This window comes from Eretmochelys imbricata, chromosome 6 (assembly GCF_965152235.1).
Source record: "Eretmochelys imbricata isolate rEreImb1 chromosome 6, rEreImb1.hap1, whole genome shotgun sequence".
NCBI lineage: Eukaryota > Metazoa > Chordata > Testudines > Cheloniidae > Eretmochelys > Eretmochelys imbricata.
The window spans coordinates 1-13,710 of NC_135577.1; the positions used below are offsets into that span (position 1 = coordinate 1).

The 13,710-nt window shown below is 70.7% G+C and overlaps 1 pseudogene across 1 annotated transcript; it reads right to left on the reverse strand.

Moving 5' to 3' along the window:
* Positions 1 to 57: 57 nt before the first annotated feature.
* Positions 58 to 11,781, reverse strand: LOC144265812 (complement factor B-like; annotated as a pseudogene). The gene is made up of 17 exons (XR_013346366.1): positions 11,730 to 11,781; positions 11,104 to 11,304; positions 10,417 to 10,602; positions 10,049 to 10,222; positions 9,706 to 9,786; positions 8,694 to 8,788; positions 7,654 to 7,780; positions 6,534 to 6,653; positions 6,188 to 6,268; positions 5,872 to 6,012; positions 5,523 to 5,647; positions 5,301 to 5,423; positions 5,006 to 5,149; positions 4,690 to 4,775; positions 4,478 to 4,609; positions 767 to 854; positions 58 to 166 (listed from the first exon to the last, which is right to left on the reverse strand). The product of XR_013346366.1 is annotated as a complement factor B-like (transcript).
* Positions 11,782 to 13,710: the final 1,929 nt, after the last annotated feature.

Sequence of the window (13,710 nt, forward strand, 5' to 3'; positions counted from 1 at the left end):
TCTCCTGAGAACAGGTTGGTATTCGGGGGGGCGGAAGGGCTCGATCCGGCCCCCCGCCCTCCCCCGTGTCTGTCGGACCATCCCTGGGAGGGTCCGTCGGTCTGGGAGCGTCTCACCTGTATCCAGTGCTGGTTTCGCTTCACCACGAAGGGTCCCCCGGAATCACCTGGGGGGCGGGGGGATGGGACAGGAGGGTTTAAATCCGGGGAGTGGGGAGCTTGGAGGGGTGGGGAGCTGGAGCGCAGGAAAGGGAGCGAAAGAAGAGGAGCGAGAAGGAATGGACCAAGAAATCAAGAAACGAATGGGAGAACGGAGGAAGAAAGGAGTGAATCACAGAGGGGAGAGGTGAATGCGCCAAGGAGCAAAGGAAGGAGGGACCCAAGGAGGGAAAGAGTGAAGGGAGCCGGCCCGGAGTGGAGGAAGGAAGAGGCTGAATCCAGTGGGGAGGAGGGGAGAGAATGAAAGAACAGAGGGATGAAGCGAAGCCTGAAAGAGAGAAGGAAGGAGGGAAGAAAAGAGAGAAGGGGGCTCGGATGAATCAAGGAATGTAAGAAAGAAAGGAATGAAGGGGAGAAGGGGGAGGGAAGGAAGGAGGGAGCAGACGGAGGGATGAGGGGTGAATGAATGCAAGGATGCAGTGTGAACACAGGGCCTGACCAGCAGACGACTGGAGGAGGAGAGGAGTGGAGGGGCCGGGCTGCAGAGGGTGTGGGGGAGAGGCTGTGGGGGGAAGCCAGAGGGGAGGGAAGTGGGGGGGGGTGCTCACCCTGGCAGGCGTCTTGACCCTTCTCTCCTACGGCACAAAACATGTTGGAGGTGAAGTTTTTCAGCGCCTGCTGGCAGCGCGAGCGGCTCTGCAACCAGACAGGGGTGCAGGGGAGTGAGGGGTTAACAGACCCCACCGTCACCAGCGTGTGTGTGCGCCCCCTACTGGCGGGGACGGGCCCCGCTCTGCGCGCCTGCCCCCCGCGGCCCCCTGCCGGCCGGGACCGGCCCCGCTCTGCGCGCCTGCCCCCCGCGGCCCCCTGCCGGCCGGGACCGGCCCCGCTCTGCGCGCCTGCCCCCCGCGGCCCCCTGCCGGCCGGGACCGGCCCCGCTCTGCGCGCCTGCCCCCCGCGGCCCCCTGCCGGCCGGGACCGGCCCCGCTCTGCGCGCCTGCCCCCCGCGGGCCCCCCTGCCGGCCGGGACCGGCCCCGCTCTGCGCGCCTGCCCCCGCGGCCCCCTGCCGGCCGGGACCGGCCCCGCTCTGCCCGCCTGCCCCCCGCGGCCCCCTGCCGGCCGGGACCGGCCCCGCTCTGCCCGCCTGCCCCCCGCGGCCCCCTGCCGGCCGGGACCGGCCCCGCTCTGCGCGCCTGCCCCCCGCGGCCCCCTGCCGGCCGGACCGGCCCCGCTCTGCGCGCCTGCCCCCCGCGGCCCCCTGCCGGCCGGGACCGGCCCCGCTCTGCGCGCCTGCCCCCCGCGGCCCCCTGCCGGCCGGGACCGGCCCCGCTCTGCCCGCCTGCCCCCCGCGTCCCCTGCCGGCCGGGACCGGCCCCGCTCTGCCCGCCTGCCCCCCGCGGCCCCCTGCCCGCCTGCCCCCCGCGGCCCCCTGCCCGCCGGGACCGGCCCCGCTCTGCGCGCCTGCCCCCCGCGGCCCCCTGCCCGCCGGGACCGGCCCCGCTCTGCGCGCCTGCCCCCCGCGGCCCCCTGCCGGCCGGGACCGGCCCCGCTCTGCGCGCCTGCCCCCCGCGGCCCCCTGCCGGCCGGGACCGGCCCCGCTCTGCGCGCCTGCCCCCCGCGGCCCCCTGCCGGCCGGGACCGGCCCCGCTCTGCGCGCCTGCCCCCCGCGGCCCCCTGCCGGCCGGGACCGGCCCCGCTCTGCGCGCCTGCCCCCCGCGGCCCCCTGCCGGCCGGGACCGGCCCCGCTCTGCGCGCCTGCCCCCCGCGGCCCCCTGCCGGCCGGGACCGGCCCCGCTCTGCCCGCCTGCCCCCCGCGGCCCCCTGCCGGCCGGGACCGGCCCCGCTCTGCGCGCCTGCCCCCCGCGGCCCCCTGCCGGCCGGGACCGGCCCCGCTCTGCGCGCCTGCCCCCCGCGGCCCCCTGCCGGCCGGGACCGGCCCCGCTCTGCGCGCCTGCCCCCTGCCGGCCGGGACCGGCCCCGCTCTGCGCGCCTGCCCCCGCGGCCCCCTGCCGGCCGGGACCGGCCCCGCTCTGCCCGCCTGCCCCCCGCGGCCCCCTGCCGGCCGGGACCGGCCCCGCTCTGGCCGCCTGCCCCCCGCGGCCCCCTGCCGGCCGGGACCGGCCCCGCTCTGCGCGCCTGCCCCCCTTGGCCCCCTGCCGGCCGGGACCGGCCCCGCTCTGCGCGCCTGCCCCCCGCGGCCCCCTGCCGGCCGGGACCGGCCCCGCTCTGCGCGCCTGCCCCCCGCGGCCCCCTGCCGGCCGGGACCGGCCCCGCTCTGCCTGCCTGCCCCCCGCGGCCCCCTGCCGGCCGGGACCGGCCCCGCTCTGCGCGCCTGCCCCCCGCGGCCCCCTGCCGGCCGGGACCGGCCCCGCTCTGCGCGCCTGCCCCCCGCCGGCCGGGACCGGCCCCGCTCTGCGCGCCTGCCCCCCGCGGCCCCCTGCCGGCCGGGACCGGCCCCCGCTCTGCGCGCCTGCCCCCCCGCGGCCCCCTGCCGGCCGGGACCGGCCCCGCTCTGCGCGCCTGCCCCCCGCGGCCCCCTGCCGGCCGGGACCGGCCCCGCTCTGCGCGCCTGCCCCCCGCGGCCCCCTGCCCGCCGGGACCGGCCCCGCTCTGCGCGCCTGCCCCCCGCGGCCCCCTGCCCGCCGGGACCGGCCCCGCTCTGCGCGCCTGCCCCCGCGGCCCCCTGCCCGCCGGGACCGGCCCCGCTCTGCGCGCCTGCCCCCCGCGGCCCCCCCGCCGGCCGGGACCGGCCCCGCTCTGCGCGCCTGCCCCCCGCGACCCCCCGCCGGCCGGGACCGGCCCCGCTCTGCGCGCCTGCCCCCCCGCGGCCCCCTGCCGGCCGGGACCGGCCCCCGCTCTGCGCGCCTGCCCCCGCGGCCCCCTGCCGGCGGGGACGGGCCCCGCTCTGCGCGCCTGCCCCCCGCGGCCCCCTGCCGGCCGGGACCGGCCCCGCTCTGCCCGCCTGCCCCCCGCGGCCCCCTGCCGGCCGGGACCGGCCCCGCTCTGCCCGCCTGCCCCCCGCGGCCCCTGCCCGCCGGGACCGGCCCCGCTCTGCGCGCCTGCCCCCCGCGGCCCCCTGCCGGTCGGGACCGGCCCCGCTCTGCGCGCCTGCCCCCCGCGGCCCCCTGCCGGCCGGGACCGGCCCCGCTCTGCGCGCCTGCCCCCCGCGGCCCCCTGCCGGCCGGGACCGGCCCCGCTCTGCGCGCCTGCCCCCCGCCGGCCGGGACCGGCCCCGCTCTGCGCGCCTGCCCCCGCGGCCCCCTGCCGGCCGGGACCGGCCCCGCTCTGCGCGCCTGCCCCCCGCGGCCCCCTGCCGGCCGGGACCGGCCCCGCTCTGCGCGCCTGCCCCCGCGGCCCCCTGCCGGCCGGGACCGGCCCCGCTCTGCGCGCCTGCCCCCCGCGGCCCCCTGCCCGCCGGGACCGGCCCCGCTCTGCGCGCCTGCCCCCGCGGCCCCCTGCCGGCCGGGACCGGCCCCGCTCTGCGCGCCTGCCCCCCGCGGCCCCCTGCCGGCCGGGACGGGCCCCGCTCTGCGCGCCTGCCCCCCGCGGCCCCCTGCCCGCCGGGACCGGCCCCGCTCTGCGCGCCTGCCCCCCGCGGCCCCCTGCCGGCCGGGACCGGCCCCGCTCTGCGCGCCTGCCCCCGCGGCCCCCTGCCGGCCGGGACCGGCCCCGCTCTGCCCGCCTGCCCCCCTTGGCCCCCTGCCGGCCGGGACCGGCCCCGCTCTGCGCGCCTGCCCCCCGCGGCCCCCTGCCGGCCGGGACCGGCCCCGCTCTGCGCGCCTGCCCCCCGCGGCCCCCTGCCGGCCGGGACCGGCCCCGCTCTGCGCGCCTGCCCCCCGCGGCCCCCTGCCGGCCGGGACCGGCCCCGCTCTGCGCGCCTGCCCCCCGCGGCCCCCTGCCGGCCGGGACCGGCCCCGCTCTGCCCGCCTGCCCCCGCGTCCCCTGCCGGCCGGGACCGGCCCCGCTCTGCCCGCCTGCCCCCCGCGGCCCCCTGCCGGCCGGGACCGGCCCCGCTCTGCGCGCCTGCCCCCGCGGCCCCCTGCCGGCCGGGACCGGCCCCGCTCTGCGCGCCTGCCCCCCCGCGGCCCCCTGCCGGCCGGGACCGGCCCCGCTCTGCGCGCCTGCCCCCCGCGGCCCCCTGCCGGCCGGACCGGCCCCGCTCTGCGCGCCTGCCCCCCGCTGCCCCCTGCCGGCCGGGACCGGCCCCGCTCTGCTCGCCTGCCCCCCGCGGCCCCCTGCCGGCCGGGACCGGCCCCGCTCTGCGCGCCTGCCCCCTGCTGGCCATGTTGTGTGTGGCCCCCGGGGGTGCTGCCCATACCTGGATCACCACCTCGGCCTGCTGCAGCATGCTGGCCCCCCGGGGCCGGCTGGCCGTCTTCCCCCAGCCGGTGATGATGCCCCGGATTTCTCTCTCCTCCTGCTCCCCGCCGTGGCCCCGTCAGGATCCCGCCTGCGGGGAGCCACAGGTCAGGGGGCCAGGCTGACCCCGGGCTTCCTTCCCTCCTGCCACCCACAGCCTCCCCTGCTGACCTTGGTACACGCACGTCTCCTCCCAGCTGGCCGCTGGCAGGTCCAGGATGTGGCTCATCTCGGCGCTGCAGGGGAGACAGACAGGCCTGGGACGGCACCACAGAGTCAGTCAGTGCTCCCCTTCCGGAGCCGGGGGGAGAACCCAGGAGTCCTGGCTCCCAGCTCCCCCTGCTCTAACCCACCAGACCCCACTCCTCTCCCAGAGCTGGGGGGAGAACCCAGGAGTCCTGGCTCCCAGCCCCCTTGCTCTAACCCACTAGACCCCACTCCCCTCCCAGTGCCAGGTGGAGAACCCAGGAGTCCGGCGGCCTCTCACCGGATTTTGGGGGTGAAGGCCAGAGGGCGGTGAGGCTGAGCAGCGCGATGTCGAAGCTGAAATCCGAGAACCCTTTGTACCCCTCGTGGACGATGATTTGCCCCACAGGGAGGCCCAGGGAATCCTTTTGGAGGGTGGTCAGCCCTGGGGTCACAGACATGCCTGTCAGCCCCCCACAGCATGGCGACCCCTGCCCAGCCCCCTGCCACCTCACCCAGCCCCCCGCCTGCTCCCCAGAGCAGAGCGCCCCCTGCCGAGGCCTTTGACCCCGGGCGCCCCCTAGCACCAGTCTCACCTACAAGCACAGTCACTTGCTCTGGGCCATGGCTCGCCCGGCCTCGGCGTCCCAGACGTTGTGGGCCGCGGTCAGGATCCAGGAGGGGGCTACGATCGAGCCCCCTCCCCTATTGTGTTGATTCTGGTTGGGGGGGGGAAAGAAGGCTCAGTGGAGGGGGTGGGAAGACAGGGTGGGAAGACAGGGCGGCCTGGGGGGAGGGGACCAGGAGGGGCCTCCTACCTTGTCTTTGAACTTCAGAGACACCTGCCAGGGCCACTGCTTCTCCTCCGCCTGCTCCCCACGGAAAACCCGCCCGATGAACCGGCTCTGCCCCACGCCCCGCACCCCACAGCCGAGTCCTTCGCCTGGAGACACAGAGGCAGGGGCTGAGGGGGGCTGGAGGGATCCCCCTCCCCTCCCAGGGCTGGGAGAGAACCCAGGAGTCCTGGCTCCCAGCCCCCTGCTCTAACCCACCAGCCCCCACTCCCCTCCCAGAGCCAGGGAGAGAACCCAGGTGTCCTGGCTCCCAGCCCTCCTCTCCCCTGGTCTACCCCACTCCCCTGCCACAGCCGGAGTGCCCCCCACTCACCCCAAGCCCGCACCAGCTGGGTGAGGGCCCCCAGGTCTCCGTAGTTCTGCAGGTAGAAGGATCTTTGGGTTCCTGGCTCCTTCGTGGCGATTCGCTCCATCTGCTCCTTGTGGGCATCCCCGACCCCCAGAGCGAAGATATCTGGGGTAAGTGGGGTGGAGGGGGTCACTAGGGAGTGCCCTCTAGGGACAAGGCCCCACGCCCCATTCCCTGCCCCCCTGAGCCAGCCAGGCCCTGCCCTCTGGCTGGATGGGAGCCGGCGCCCCCTAGAGGGGCCAGGCCCCACGCCCCGTTCCCTGTTACCATGTCCACTTACCCAGGTTCTGGTCCGGGTTGGGGATGGCCGCCTGGATTCGTGCTGACACCCTGGCTGGGTCCAGCCCCACATTGTGTCTCCCTGGTGGGGCAGGAAAAGGAACCTGAGCCAAGATGCCCCCAATGGGGTGGGAGTGGGGGGCTGGGCTGGGATCCTATCCCTGTGCACTAGCCCTTGGGTTGCTGGGGGTGCCAGGGAGAGTGGGGGGCTGAGGGGGCATGGGGGTCCCTGGGGGTCCTAGGGCGGGGATATCTGGGGGGATCCCCAGAGGCAGGAAGGTCTATGGGGGTGTTCACCCCAAATGTGTGCCCTGGGGAGGTTTCTGCCCCATGGGGGGGTGTCTCACCGCTTGTGATCAGAACCACAATGTGTTTCCTGGCGCTGGTTCTGGGCGGCGCCGTCTGGATCAGGGACAGAACCTGTCCCAGCGCCGCCCCCACGTTGGTGCCTCGCTGGGTGAAGCTGCCTGCGGGTGGGAGACGACAAGCCCGTCACCACAACAACACAACACACACAACCCTGTCACCCCCGCAGTCCAGTGTAACCCTCCAGCAACACGACACACCACAAGCCCGTCACCACAACAACACAACACCCACAACCCTGTCACCCCCGCAGTCCAGTGTAACCCTCCAGCAACACGACACACCACAAGCCTGTCACATGACACACAACCCAGCGGGCAGCAACCCCATCACCACAGCACATTGAGACAACTCCCCTCCACAACACTGTATAACAGCACAGTGAGAGCGCCCTCACCACCCGGCAACACAACAACACCAGGGCAAACCCGTTACCCTGACAACACAACACACACTGACAACCCCATCACCACAGCACAGCACAACAGCCCTGTCACGCAACACTACACAACAACACAATGACTACCCCCTCATCCCAACACAACAACCCCACCACGCCAACAGTACCAGGACAAACCTGTCACCCCCAACACACATCCCCATCAACGCAACACTGCACCACAATGACAACTCCGTCACCACACAACAGCAGCCCTGGCACCACAACACCACATCACAACACACAGTGATGACCCTGTAAACAGAACACAACACACAAGGGCAAGACCATTGTCACAATACAACATCCCTGTCCCCACAGGAAGATGACACAACCCAACATGCAATAACAAAATGACAACCCTGTCAACCTGAAACAACGCACAAGGACGATCCCGTCACCACAACACAATGACACAACACAGCTTACCACACCAGCACAACATTGACAACACAACAGACCACAACACACATCAACCCCATGACCGCAGCATGACTAACCAACATACAACAACCTCATCACCACAATGACATGACATGATGCAACAACACAATGACAACCCCATCACCACCACACAGCTACACAGCAGGAACTGCATCACACAGCAACACAAGTTAACCCACAACATAGAACACAACCCAGTGCCAGGACCTACAACTCACTTGTGTTCTGGAACTGCTCCCAGGCCGCCCCCACTTCTGCGGGACTCTGGGTCAGAACCGATACCAGCTGGGCAGAGCTGGCGAATGCCACCACTGTGAACCAGACTTTGTCAGAGACCCGGGTGGCCTGCGAGAGCCCCAGTGTTAGGGTGTCGGGGAGGAAGGGCTGGGCTAGCGGGGGCTGCGGGTCGGGAGTGAGGGGCACCGGCAGAGCTGGGGGGGGCAGGGCTGGGCTAGCAGGGGCTGCGGGTTGGGAGTGAGGGGCACTGGCAGAGCTGGGGGGGGCAGGGCGGGGCTAGCAAGGGCTGCGGGTCGGGAGTGAGGGGCACCGGCAGAGCTGGGGGGGGCAGGGCGGGGCTAGCAGGGGCTGCGGGTCGGGAGTGAGGGGCACCGGCAGAGCTGGGGGGGGCAGGGCTGGGCTAGCAGGGGCTGCGGGTCGGGAGTGAGGGGCACCGGCAGAGCTGGGGGGGGCAGGGCTGGGCTAGCAGGGGCTGCGGGTCGGGAGTGAGGGGCACCGGCAGAGCTGCGGGGGGGCAGGGCTGGGCTAGCAGGGGCTGCGGGTCGGGAGTGAGGGGCACCGGCAGAGCTGGGGGGGGCAGGGCTGGGCTAGCAGGGGGCTGCGGGTCGGGAGTGAGGGGCACCGGCAGAGCTGGGGGGGGCAGGGCTGGGTAGCGGGGGGCTGCGGGTCGGGAGTGAGGGGCACCGGCAGAGCTTGGGGGGGCAGGGCTGGGCTAGCAGGGGGCTGCGGGTCAGGAGTGAGGGGCACCGGCAGAGCTTGGGGGGGCAGGGCTGGGCTGGCAGGGGGCTGCGGGTCGGGAGTGAGGGGCACCGGCAGAGCTGGGGGGGGCAGGGCTGGGCTGGCAGGGGGCTGCGGGTCGGGAGTGAGGGGCACCGGCAGAGCTTGGGGGGGCAGGGCTGGGCTAGCGGGGGGCTGCGGGTCGGGAGTGAGGGGCAGCAGTGGAGCTGGGGTGGCAGGGCTGGGGTAGCAGGGGGCTGCGGGTCAGGAGTGAGGGGCACCGGCAGCGCTGGCCTCCGCTTACCTGCTCCATGACGGCGATGATGAATTCCCCACTCATTTTCACATTCTCGGCCCCGACGCTGCCCGATGCGTGCACGACAAAGTATATGTTGGCGCCTGGGGGTGGGGGTGAGTTAGACGAAGACAGGAAAGGAGCCTCCCCCACAGCCCTCAGGGTCCCCAGCCCCCCACCCCCTGCCATGGCCTTGGGCAACCCTGGCTGGGACGAGACGGCTAGAGGGAAAAAAGGGGTTTTGAGATCAGCAGTCAGGGACAACCCGCTAATCTGCATGGGAGCTCCCCCTGCTGTCTGCCTGTCCATCCATCCATCCATCCATCCATCCATCCCCCATGTGATCCACCCATCTCATCCATCCCCCCTGCCTTATATCCATCCATCCATCCATCCATTTCCCCTGCCATCATCCATCCATCTCCCCTGCCATCCATCCCATCCATCCGTCTGTCCATCCGTCCATTCTCCCATCCATCCCTCTATTCCCTCACTGCCTCTCCCTCATCCACTGTCCTGATCCAGAAGACTAGAGCCCTGCACGGATACAAAAATCTCTCTGCTTCCCATCTGTGGAGCGCCACGGATTTGCAGGGCGCTCCTTACTGGGGCCAGGCTGTGGCTCTGGGGCACCCACCCCCCGGAGCCCGGGCGGGCCGCTGTGGGGAGGCTGGGGCCCTCCACCTGCCCTGGGCAGGGGCCCCGAGCAGTCCCCAGCTAGTGTCCGTGCCCCCCAGGTCCCCTGCCTAGGGCAGGGGGAGGGTCTGTGCTGTGGTTCCTCACAGCTGCCCGCCTGGCTCTTACCGTCAGAGCCCTGCGCTGCTCTCCGCAGAACTGGTCCGTGGACGGAAAGCGGAGACCCGCAGATTCACAGGGCTCTGTCAATGCCTGTGGGATGCCCAAGTGGATCTTTGGGGCTGGGCTTGGGCCCCCCAGTCCGTGGGGCTCCTGGCTGAGCATGTTGGGGGTGGTGAGCAGGGGCCGGTGCCCCCAGGATGGGGGGCAACACGCTGACCCTGACCTGTTTGTGCATGTGCCGTGATTTCTTCCGACATGTCCAGGTGCTTGGCCACAGAGCTCACGTTGTCGTAGGCGTAGCGGCCTGGGGGTTCAGAGCTGGTCAGCAGGGGGGTACGGATGGGGGTGGGGTGCAGGGAGACCCCCATGGGATGCGGGGGCCTGGACAGCCACCCCAATGGGTACAGCACAGACCATCCCTTGGGAACCACGGGAGTGGGCCCAGCGCTGGGTGGCTGGAAGGGGGTTGGATGGATGCAGACGTGGGGCGGATGGAAAGACAGACACACAAGGGACAGAAGGACCCCCGGGTCAGGGGGACAGCTGGGGCTCGGCGTGCGACTCACCCTCACACCGTGGCTCCTCCCCCGACCACTGGCCCGAGTTCTGGCAGACGCGGCGGGGAGAGCCCCGCAGCACCAGCTCCCGGAGGCAGGTGAATCTCACGGCTCGGCCTGGCTCGAAGACGTGGCCCTGGCGATGCCCCCCAAGGGGGATGCCTGGCCAGGGGCACAGGGAGTCTGCAGGGAGACAGACCCCAGCTGCATTAACCACCCGGGGTAGGGGCTGCATGGTCGGGAGTCCCCACAGAGTGGGGATAGATGGGAATGGGCGATTCCTGCTCCCACGGCTCTAACCACCAGCCCCCACTCCCCGCCCAGAGCCCGGAGAACCCAGGCGTCCTGGCTCCCAGCCCCCGCCCAGTCCCACTCACCCTCGGGGTCGCACGCGGCCGTGCGGCCGCTCCACTCGCCGTTGGCCAGGCAGGTGCGGCGGGCTGTGCCGAAGAGCCGGTGCCCGGGCTGGCAGTGGAAGGTGATCGTGTCCCCGACCCGGTACTTGTTCTGCCGAGGCTGATGCCACCCGTTCTCGAAGGTGATGTAGCCAGTGCAGGTGTAGGCTGCAGCGGAGAGAGGGGAGGCGCAGGACTCCTGGGTTCTCAGAGCGGAGGGGGGTCGAGTGCGTTAGAGCAGGCGGGGCTGGGAGCTAGGACTCCTGGGTTCTCTCCCCGGCTCTGGGAGGGGAGTGGGGGCTGGGAGCCAGACGCCTGGGTTCTCTCCCCAGCTCTGGGAGGGGAGTGGGGGATGGGAGCCAGGATGCCTGGGTTCTCTCCCCAGCTCTGGGAGGGGAGTGGGGGCTGGGAGCCAGGATGCCTGGGTTGTCTCCCCAGCTCTGGGAGGGGAGTGGGGGCTGGGAGCCAGACGCCTGGGTTCTCTCCCCAGCTCTGGGAGGGGAGTGGGGGCTGGGAGCCAGACGCCTGGGTTCTCTCCCCAGCTCTGGGAGGGGAGTGGGGGCTGGGAGCCAGGATGCCTGGGTTCTCTCCCCAGCTCTGGGAGGGGAGTGGGAGTCTAGTGGTTAGAGCAGTGAAGGCTGGGAGCCAGGACTCCTGGGTTCTACTCACTGATGCAGGAGGGTCTCTGGGCTGACTCGAAGGCATTCCTCAGAGGTGACCACTTCCCGCTAGACTGACAGACCCTCCAGCTCACAGGGTAGGCGTAGCTGTTTGGGGGGCAGCGATACTCCAGGATGCTGCCATTGGTTCGGATCTTGGGGTACACAACCTCACCCCCTTGGATACCTTCCGCATCCCCACAAACTGCATCTGGGAGAGAAAAAGCAGGGGGCTGCGGGTCGGGAGTGGGGGGCACCTGCAGGGCTGCAGGTCAGGGCTGGGCTGGCAGGGGGCTGCAGGTCAGGAGTGAGGGGAACTGGCAGGGCTAGGAGCGGCAGGGCTGGGGGGCAGGGCTGGGCTAGCAGGGGGCTGCGAGTCGGGAGTGAGGGGGACCGGCAGGGTTGGGGGGGCAGGGCTGGGCTGGCAGGGGGCTGTGGGTTGGGAGTGAGGGGCACCTGCAGGGCTGCGGGGGCAGGGCTGGGCTAGCGGGGGGCTGCAGGTCGGGAGTGAGGGGCACCGGCAGGGCTAGGAGGGGCAGAGCTGGGCTAGCAGGGGGCTGCAGGTCGGGAGTGAGGGGCAGTGTCAGAGTTAAGGAGGGCCCAGGCCCCCGGGGAGGTGGAGGAGGAATTTCTTACCACACAGGCCGTGTCGGAGGAGGAGGAGGAGGAGGAAGGGGACGTGTTCCATGGCCCCAGAGTCTTTGGGGGGTCTGAGCAGTGGGGAGAACGGAGGCTCCTTTCCAAGCTGGGCAGGAAGGTGGAGTGGGGGGAGGAGCGTGGGAGCTGATATTTTGGTCTCTGAAACCTCTAGCTGGAAAGAGGAACTGGCATGTGGTTCCCAGAATATGATGCTGCTTTATCCCTCCCCAAGCTAGGAGAGAACCCAGGAGTCCTGCCTCCCAACCCCCCCACCCCCACTCTACCCACTAGACCCCACTCCCCTCCCCAGGCTGGGTTAGAACCCCGGTGTCCTGCCTCCCAGTCCCTTCTAACCCACCAGACCTCACCCCCCTCCCAGAGCTGGGGAGAGAACCCAGGAGTCCTGGCTTTCTCTGCACCCTCGATCTTGGCTACCCTCCCCCTTTTCCCCACTTCCTCTGTCTCTGAAACAAAAAACTGAGTCAGAAAACCTGGTCTCCCCCTCCCTTGAGCCAGCCAGTCTCCCGGTCTGGGGCCAGATTGAATCCCATGCTGCCCAGATGGGACAGGCCCCGTGATCCACCCGCCCCCCCGTACCTGGCTGGAGCTATGCTCAGAGCTGGTGGGGCTGGGGTTGGGTTCTGTCGGCTGATCTCCTCTCTCTCTATATCTAAACACACACACACACACCGTGTGTGGAGGGAGGTGCCCGGCCTGAGCCCAGCCCCACCTAGATATCGATTTTATGGGCACACTAACCATCCTGCTACACATCCTGTACTCCTGGGTTCTCTGCCCAGCTCTGGGAGGGGAGTGGGGGCTGGTGGTTAGAGCAGGGGGCTGGGAGCCAGGACTCCTGGGTTCTCTGCCCAGCTCCGGGAGGGGAGTGGGGGCTGGTGGGTTAGAGCTGGGGGGACTGGGACTCAGGAGTGAGGACTCCTGGGTTCTATCCCCGGCTCTGGGACGAGTGTGGGGACGAATGGTTGGAGCTGGGGGGCCTTGGAGCCAGGAATTGTGGGTCCTATCCCAGCTCTGGGAGGGAAGCAGGGTCCAGGGGTTAGAGCAGCAGGGGCTGGGAGCCAGGACTCCGGGGTTCTCATATCTGTGCAGGGGGCTGGGTGCAGCTGCACGGGAGTTGATGAGTTGATATTTTGAGTTGATATTTTGGGAGCTGGTTCCCTGCACGGGGTTTCACTTCATGTTTCCTTTTTGCTGTCCTGCTCTGGGCGTTGGGGGTTCAGAGAAATCACAGCCCCTCAGGTGACCAAAAAAGGGAAGGGGAGGGGGTGGGGTGGAGGCAGCTGGCCGGAGGAAGGAACTCTCATCGATCAGAAGAGAGGATAGCGGGGTTGAGACACAGAGAAAGAAAGAGAGAAAAAGACGCCGGAGTAGGTAGGCTCTGGGGGGTCAGGGCAGAGGTGGAATCCCCCTTCTGAGGGCCCAGCTGCCTCAGCGCCCTCCCCAGCCCCAGCCATGAGGGGCTAAGTAGGGGTTGGTCCCTTGCGGGCAGCAGAGGGGATGGATCACTAGACCTGATGTGGGGCGGGCAGGGGCAGGGTGGGAGGATGGGAATTGGGGAGCATGAGGTGGGGTGTGAGGTGTAGAGACAACAGAGGAGCTGAGCTGAGGAATGGGAAAGCAGGGAAGAAAGAAATGAACGTGGGAAAGAAAGCCAGGAAAGAGGGAATGAGAGAAAGGGAACAAGACAGACAAGGGAGTGAGAAGGAAGGAAAGGAAGCAAGGAGGGAGCAGTGAGTGAACTTTAGGGGCCCTGCTCCCAACTATAGCTCTAATCCTCCCTCCCCCCAACCCCGCAGATGGCTGCCGTTGTTGCTGCCCTGGCCCGTCTCCACCCGGCACTGGCCATCCTGGGCAGTGATGCCCAATGCCACAGCCTGGCCCCCTGGTATTTCCTCCTGGGCCTCCGCCTCGTTGCTCTCTTTGTGGCTGATGGACCGTGGGCTTCGGTGAAACCAGA